The sequence below is a fragment of the Amblyomma maculatum genome, chromosome 8 (assembly GCF_055883805.1).
Source record: "Amblyomma maculatum isolate TAMU_Amacu chromosome 8, ASM5588380v1, whole genome shotgun sequence".
Classification (NCBI taxonomy): Eukaryota; Metazoa; Arthropoda; class Arachnida; order Ixodida; family Ixodidae; genus Amblyomma; species Amblyomma maculatum.
The window spans coordinates 12,286,916-12,294,351 of record NC_139351.1 but is presented as its reverse complement, the minus strand read 5'-3'; positions in this window follow the sequence as shown (position 1 = coordinate 12,294,351).

The following is a 7,436-nucleotide window of genomic DNA, read 5'->3' as shown; positions in this document are numbered from 1 at the left end:
CTGAGGCTGAGGGGCGGTGAGCACCATCAAGGACAAAGGTTGAACATCCACCATGCAGGGGAGAGAAGTTCCTTTTGCGAGCACGAGGGATTCACGTGAAGTGTTAGTGGCCGCTACTGTCGCTGAGCCGTTGCAGAACCTCACAAGACTAGACGGGAAGGCGATACCGCGTGCAAGATGACGATAAGACGGTGCGGTGAGTGCGTCCCCGGCAGTGATGTGGTCAGAAACAACGGTAAGCATTTTTTCGCACTGAGGAGGCAAAACAGTATCAGCGGCGGCAACGAGGAGATGATGTCGTTCAGAAACTTCAGATGAAAAATCGCTGTCTGTCATATGGATAACGCGGTCACCACAAGAAATTAACGCCGAAGCGGTTGACAAAAAATCCCATCCTAAAATCATCAGATGCGCACATGGTGAGAGCACAGCAAACTGCACATGATGGCGGACGCCGTCAATAACAATTCGTACGGTGCACTTTGCTAAAGGGCGCAAAGGGACGTCATTGGCTCCACGCAGTTCAGGCCCATCATATGGTGTCGTCACTTTTCGCAAACGGTAGGACAAATCAGCGGGAATGACAGAAATTGCAGCTCCTGTATCAATCAATGCTTCGACCGGTAATCCTTCAGCGAAAACATAAATCACATTATACGGGCAATCTGGAGGACTTGGTAAGTTCGCAGAGTGCAGTTTGACCTCCGGAAACTGCAACGCTTAGTTTTCCGGATGGCGGACAGGGATAGTTGTTGCGGGTTGGAGAGGGGAAACTGAGCGGCAGTATGGGGATAGGGACCGACGTCGGGATGCATGGGTTCCACGAGGCTCAGACGAGGATTCTGGAGGTGGGGATGATCTTTGAGGTGGGCTTGGAATAAACCGGCGTTGATAATATGACGTTGGAGGGATGCCACTTTCAAAGGTATCGTAACCACGGCGCTCGTTCTGGAGGCGGCGACGACAGACGCGGGATATATGTCCTCTAATGCCACAGTAATAGCAAATTGGTCGGGAGGGGCGCCAAGGTGCGTAATAGGGTGGTGCAGGTTGAGCCGTCGCTATTGCATTGACGTGATTGTAGGTTGGTGCCAGTCGAGGCGGGGGAACTAAAGGAGGGGGGGATGCTGCGAGGTGCGCGTAAGTCGGTACCGAGCGGGGTGCCGGAGGGCCAGATGTCATAGGTTCGGTGATTGTTGCCAGCTCTTCTTTGATGATGCTGCGGGGGCCGCCGTCATTAGATGTTGCGGAAGAGTGATCGCACCCGTGTCGACAGACAGGCTTGAGGGCCTTGAGCTCCTCGCGGATGATGACTCGAATAAGTGCCCGCAGGTCGAGATCAGCATAGGTCGGGCCAGTAGCGTTGGCGGGCTGCAATCGGGAGGACTGCAGCTGGTCGATGCGTTCGCAGGTCGTAATGATGGAATCAATAGTTGAAGGATTCTGAGCAACTAGGATGTTATACGCCGTAGAATTGATTCCTTTCAAGACGTGCTGTACTCGTTCATGTTCCGCCATGGTGGCACTAATACGCCGGCAGAGTGCACGTATGGCCGCTATGTAAGACGCATATGACTCATCAGGACCTTGAAGGCGTGAAGCGAGCTTGGTCTTCGCGATCTCAGTCCGAACTGCCGGGTCGGCGAAGTACTGTCGGAACTGCTGTTTGAAGGTGGTCCAGTTAGTTGTGTGGGGCTCGCGGTTGATGCACCAAGTCCTGGCGACCTCAATAAGGTAGAAAGAGATGTTGAGAAATTTCAGAGCATCGTCCCACCGGTTTTAGTCACTGCAGCGTTCATAGGTGTCAAGCCAGTCATCGACGTCTTCATCGCGACGACCAGCGAACAGCGGCGGGTCGCGCTGTCGTGTGGGCACAGTCGGAGGGGGTAGTGCAGCCGAGGTAGAGAGTCCGGCCTGTTCGTGGGTACTGTCGGTAGACATAGCGATGGTGGCAGTTGCCAAACGGCGACCGGAACGTAGCTACAGCGAGAGGCAGGGCCCAAGGCAGCAAGGGGATCAAATTTCCCCTCCACCACTTGTAAAAGAAGGCTAGGTCGAGACAGCGAGGTCGTGACGGCAAGGACAGCGAAGCCTTGTCTAGCGTTTTAATCCGATCACGAACCCAGGCGCGCGCCGGTGCCGGCGCCGCGGGACGATGATGATGGTATGTACAAATGAAAGAAAATTATGGCATGTAAAAATGAAAGGTCCACAGAAGGCTCACAATATCAATGAAATTTTCAGGGATGGCTTATCTTCCTCTCTTTGGTATATATTCTACGTTTCATCACCTTAGAAATTATAGAAAAATGTTGTAAAAGTCATAATGTGTAATTAAGTGTGTCGGAATAACAAAACTATGATTTCAAAAACCATGAATATGTGCTAATTCTTTGTGTTTGGATAACGTCTTGGGAGTTCATTGCGCAGGATAAGGACAATTACGGCTTCTTTATGAGCGTTATGTAAAATCTGAGCACTTTACCAGGGAATTTTTTTTTTCATAACATGTCATAATCTTGACGCTTGTTTTTCTTAGAGGATAACTAGGAATCCAAAAAGTGCCTTATTTTGTTCCCAACAATCTTTTAGTTCAGAAACCGCCTTGAAACAGCGTTTGGCAAAATCGTTTGGAGATGGTAATTTATCTCACAGTTGTGCTCTTACAAAAATGGCGAATTGCGAAAAATAATTTCAGAGGTTTCAGAACTTCGGAATAAAATCTAGGGCCAAAGTATTATATAAAAGTGACCTGGTGCATACGTTTGGCCATCCTTTTGAACAATGCACTGTTCTGTAGCGATTAATTGAGTTGCCTGTTTTTGTTTCAGCGTTACAGCTGTCTTGCGCCCGCATCTGCGTCCGTGACATGCTTTCCTTTGCTGCTTGACTCTTCGCCCAGGCTCTATCTCCTACTTTCCGAACACTTTGATTATTCTGGTTCCCAGTGGTGCGAAAAGAGCGTTCGGGTGTTCAGTCAGTTCAGTCGTTCAGTCGTGTCCGCCTCTTCGTGACCCTATGGACCATGTCACGCCACGCTTTCCGGTCTCTCACTATCTTCCTAACATCACATAACTTCATCTGCAGTGCCTCGAGGATGCCATCTAACCATCGCGTTCGCTGCGTACTACTTCTCCGGCGACCCTCAACCTTTCCCAACATCAAATCTTTCTCCAGCGACTCCTCTCTTCTCATCAGATGACCAAAGTAGCTGAGCTTAAATTTTAGAGTTTGACCCTCCAATGAGCAGTCAGGGTTTATGGTTGACAATATCGGCTGATTTGATCTTCTGGCAGTCCAAGGAACTCTTAAGAGTCTTCGCCAGCACCACAATTCAAACGCGTCAATTCTTCGGCGGTCAGCCTTTTTCACAGTCCAACTCTCGCATCCATACATCACAACTGGAAAGACCATAGCACGGGTTATACGGATCTTGGTTGGCAGACTAATGTCTCTGCTCTTTACTAGGCGGTCAAGGCTAACCATTGCTCTCTTTCCCAGAAGCAGGCGTCTCCTAATTTCATGACTGCAGTCTCCTTCCGAGGTAATCTTGGAGCCCAAGAACAGAAAACCTGTCACAGCTTCCACTTGTTGTCCATTGATGCTCCAGGACTTGATAGGGCAAGACGCTATGATCTTTGTCTTTTTAATGTTCAGTTTAAGCCCAAACTTCTCACTCTCTTCTTATACGAGCATCAAAAGTCTCGTTACTTGGCGCGTTTTATTCAATCCAAGCTTATATTTCTCTTAGCCAGCTAATCCGCTGTGGCCGTGTCACAAAATTTTGTTTTTCTACTTTGCGTTTCAGCTCTCTGCTGTACTCTTGATAGCAGGTCCTTTTTTTACTACAAAGCGCGGAAGACAAGCATTTTAACATGGGCATACACTCCATTTTATATTTATATGTTGTAAGAATGGGGGGTTTATTCAGCAGATCAACAGGACTTGATCAGCAGGACTGAGCAGATCAGCGGCGAAGACAGCGGCAGCGAACACAGTCAGATCCAGCACGCGCAGCGATCACGATGCCACTGACTGGCATGTTCCTTGTGCACTTCTTCCTCTTCACAATTACCCGCGGGACGAAGAGGAGACATCCTGGCAACTTACGGCGTGAGCAAGACGGCAGGGTCGTAATAGGGTTTGAGGCGCTGGACGTGAACAATCTCGCGTCCGCGCCTGCGTAGATCCTGGGACGGCGTAACAGGTTCCACCACATAATTAACCGGAGAGGTGCGCTCCAGAACACGGTATGGGCCATGATATTTAGCAAGAAATTTTGAAGACAGTCCAGGGGCATTGGAAGGTATCCATAGCCACACAAGAGCGCCAGACGAGAAGTGCGGTGTCGAGTGTTGGCTGTCATGGTTGGATTTATGGCGGTACTGGGTGTTAGCCGTGAATGCGCGGGCGATTTGTCGACAGTCTTCCGCATGCTGGGCTGCTTGAGACGCAGGTGTATACTCTGATATGTCTGGCTGATACGGGAGTATGGTGTCGATTGTTGCAGAGGGGTGACGGCCGTAGAGGAGAAAAAAAGGAGAGAAGCCAGTAGTTGACTGCGTTGCGGTATTGTATGCGCGCGTGACATACGGAACGACGAGGTCCCAGTTTGAGTGGTTGGAGGAGACGTACATAGAGAGCATGTCGCCAAGGGTACGATTGAAACGCTCAATGAGGCCATTAGTCTGGGGATGATAGGCGGAGGTGGTTCTATGAATAATGTTGCACTTGGTGAGCAAGGCTTTCACAACTTCACTCAAGAAAACGCGTCCTCTGTCGCTGAGCAGCTCTCGAGGTGCGCCATGGCGAAGAACAAATCACTGCAAAATGAAGGAAGCTACTTCTGACGCTGTGGTAGATGGAAGTGCGGCGGTTTCTGCATACCTCGTCAGATGATCAACGGCTACGATAGCCCAGCGGTTGCCGGCCGCATTGTAGGGAAGCAGCCCGTACAAATCAATGCCGACGCGGTCGAAAGGACGTGGTGGGCATTGATTTGTTATTTCATAGGTTATTTCAGCGGTGAGTGCATCACTGGAAAAAAATATATTTTTCAGATGCCCAGGTGCTAACCAAACTTCCTGACAATGTTCTTTATTATATGCACAATCCAGAGAAAACAAATTACCAACACGATTTTTATAGATATTGCGATATTAGCCCCACATTTCCCCTTAATGGCCCCCATAATTTCAGCTTCGTTGTGTGGCACAACGAAATGCAGGTTTGCAGTTACAGACAGACCAGTAGAATATGCATGACCAAATACACTAGAGCAAGAACAATTCAAATTTGGCGGTGAAGTCACATGATCACTGAGCCAGTGAGCGTTCTATTTCCATCATGCTTCCTGATCTTCTAAAAACAAGAATTCGTCTTTGCAGGGAATTTTCGTGAGATTTCATTTTGCCTAAGAATGTTAGGGAACTGCCTTTCGTTTTTTCGTTTTAAAAACTAATATTAAGTTATTATGTCCGAAACTACTATCTTGATTTTGACACTAATGGCAAATATAATTTCTTCTGAAAGCTACGTATTTGGTATCTCATACAGAGTCACTGTATTGCACGCTTTTTTTACGGCAAATTACATGTGTCTTGGCAACAGTATACTCCTGAAAATATACTTAGCAAATAAGAATTGCGCAAGTCTCCATGTCAGGCAATTTTAGGAATGGCAGTTCCCACAATTTTATGTTTGGGGAGGAAAACGAAAAAGTACCTTCATTTTTATTTTTTCTTGATTCTGTGCATATTTTTTTTCGTTCACATGTTCATCACATCGTCACATCACATCACTTTAGTACCTTAAAGACCCCCGGTTCGGGGGTATTACACAAGGGGTGGGTACATGTATGAATATTATATACAAAATAAACATAAGGGGTGGTACACGCATGAAGATTATATACAAAGTAAACATATTATTGGTTGAATATGGCAGTTATACAATCACAAAATGTGGATGGGCAGGTGATTCCAGCAATGTCGTGTGGAACGCCATTCCAGTCTACGGATGAGCGAGGAAAGAATGATGCAGCGAATGTTGCAGTATGAGACTTTGGACGCGCAACTTGCAGGGGGTGACCAATGCGGGGTGAAATGCGTGCCGGTGGGTTGATGTAGGGCGGAATTCGAAGTGATCTGGAAAGAAACTTATGAAACAAACACATACTGGCGATTCGACGACGACATGCAAGACTTGTTAGAAAGGACTTAGCTTTTAAAGATGAAATACTGGCTTTTTATGAATAGCAGGAATGAATGAATCTAGCGGCTCGATTCTGAAGGGGTTCAAGTGAAGTTATCAGATAGATTTGGTTTGGACTCCAGATGGGGGATGCATATTCAAGTTTTGTTCGTATTCGTGACTTATATGCGAGAAGTTTTACGTCTGGTGGTGCATGGCGCAAGTGCCGTCTTAAGAAACCAAGAAATTTATTAGCTGACGATGGGATGGTGGGGATCTGCGCATTCCAGGTTAGATATTCGCACAGAGTTACGCCTAAGTATTTATAAGATTTGGTTAGTTCTACTCGGGCGCCTGAGATTAAGTAGGAGAAAAGAGTGGGGTTACGTTTGCGGTGAAACGACACGTGCTTGCATTTAGTTGGATTAAGTTCCATGAGCAATTGGATGCACCAGCCAATGGCTCATGTTACACCCTTTGTTGTCACATGAGCGCATATTCAAACTCTGGGCAACCTAAAACGCCATCCATTGAGGCACTTTCAAATAGGCTGCAAACATTTGTTGCCGCTGTTGTATGCAGCTGTCTGGCCGTAGTCGGCACTTCTGAAATTCACGAATTTCAATTTTCAGTTCTCATTGAAAGCGTAGTGCAGTGCTTTGAAAATTTGCGCTTCGACGCATTCCTTGCGGCAGGTGCGCCTGTGACGGCATCTGTCGACAGTAAAACGAAACTAAAACTCGCTTCCTGGAAAGCTTACTTTCATACGTGACCCGCTTTGGGGTAGAGAAAAATGCTTTCAACGAATTAGCGATTAGACATACCGAAAATGTCAGCAGCACTAACATTTCTTTCAGAACTGACACAAAAAGGCTTAAATAAAACAGAATACGCTTATTCAACTGTACTTTTTTTTTCGTACAAACCGGGGCTGCTATGGTGACAATTACTTCAGTCCATTTTATTATAGCGCTAGTAAAAACAATGAGGCAGCGAGCTTTTCCCCGCTGTGCATAAGCACACTGTGTACAAGTCAGGTAGCGAAAATTGCTATATGTGCTAAACATTTGCAAAAAATATATATAACGAATTCAAATAGGCCGCAACGTAGTACACAAATTCATTTCTATTGTTCATTTCCGTCAGTTATTGCACCGCAGTAGACATGCCACAAAGAGCAGCCTTCCGGGCACAAAATTCAAGAATTTGGACAATTGTGAGCGTGTGGATCAGCTGACGATGGG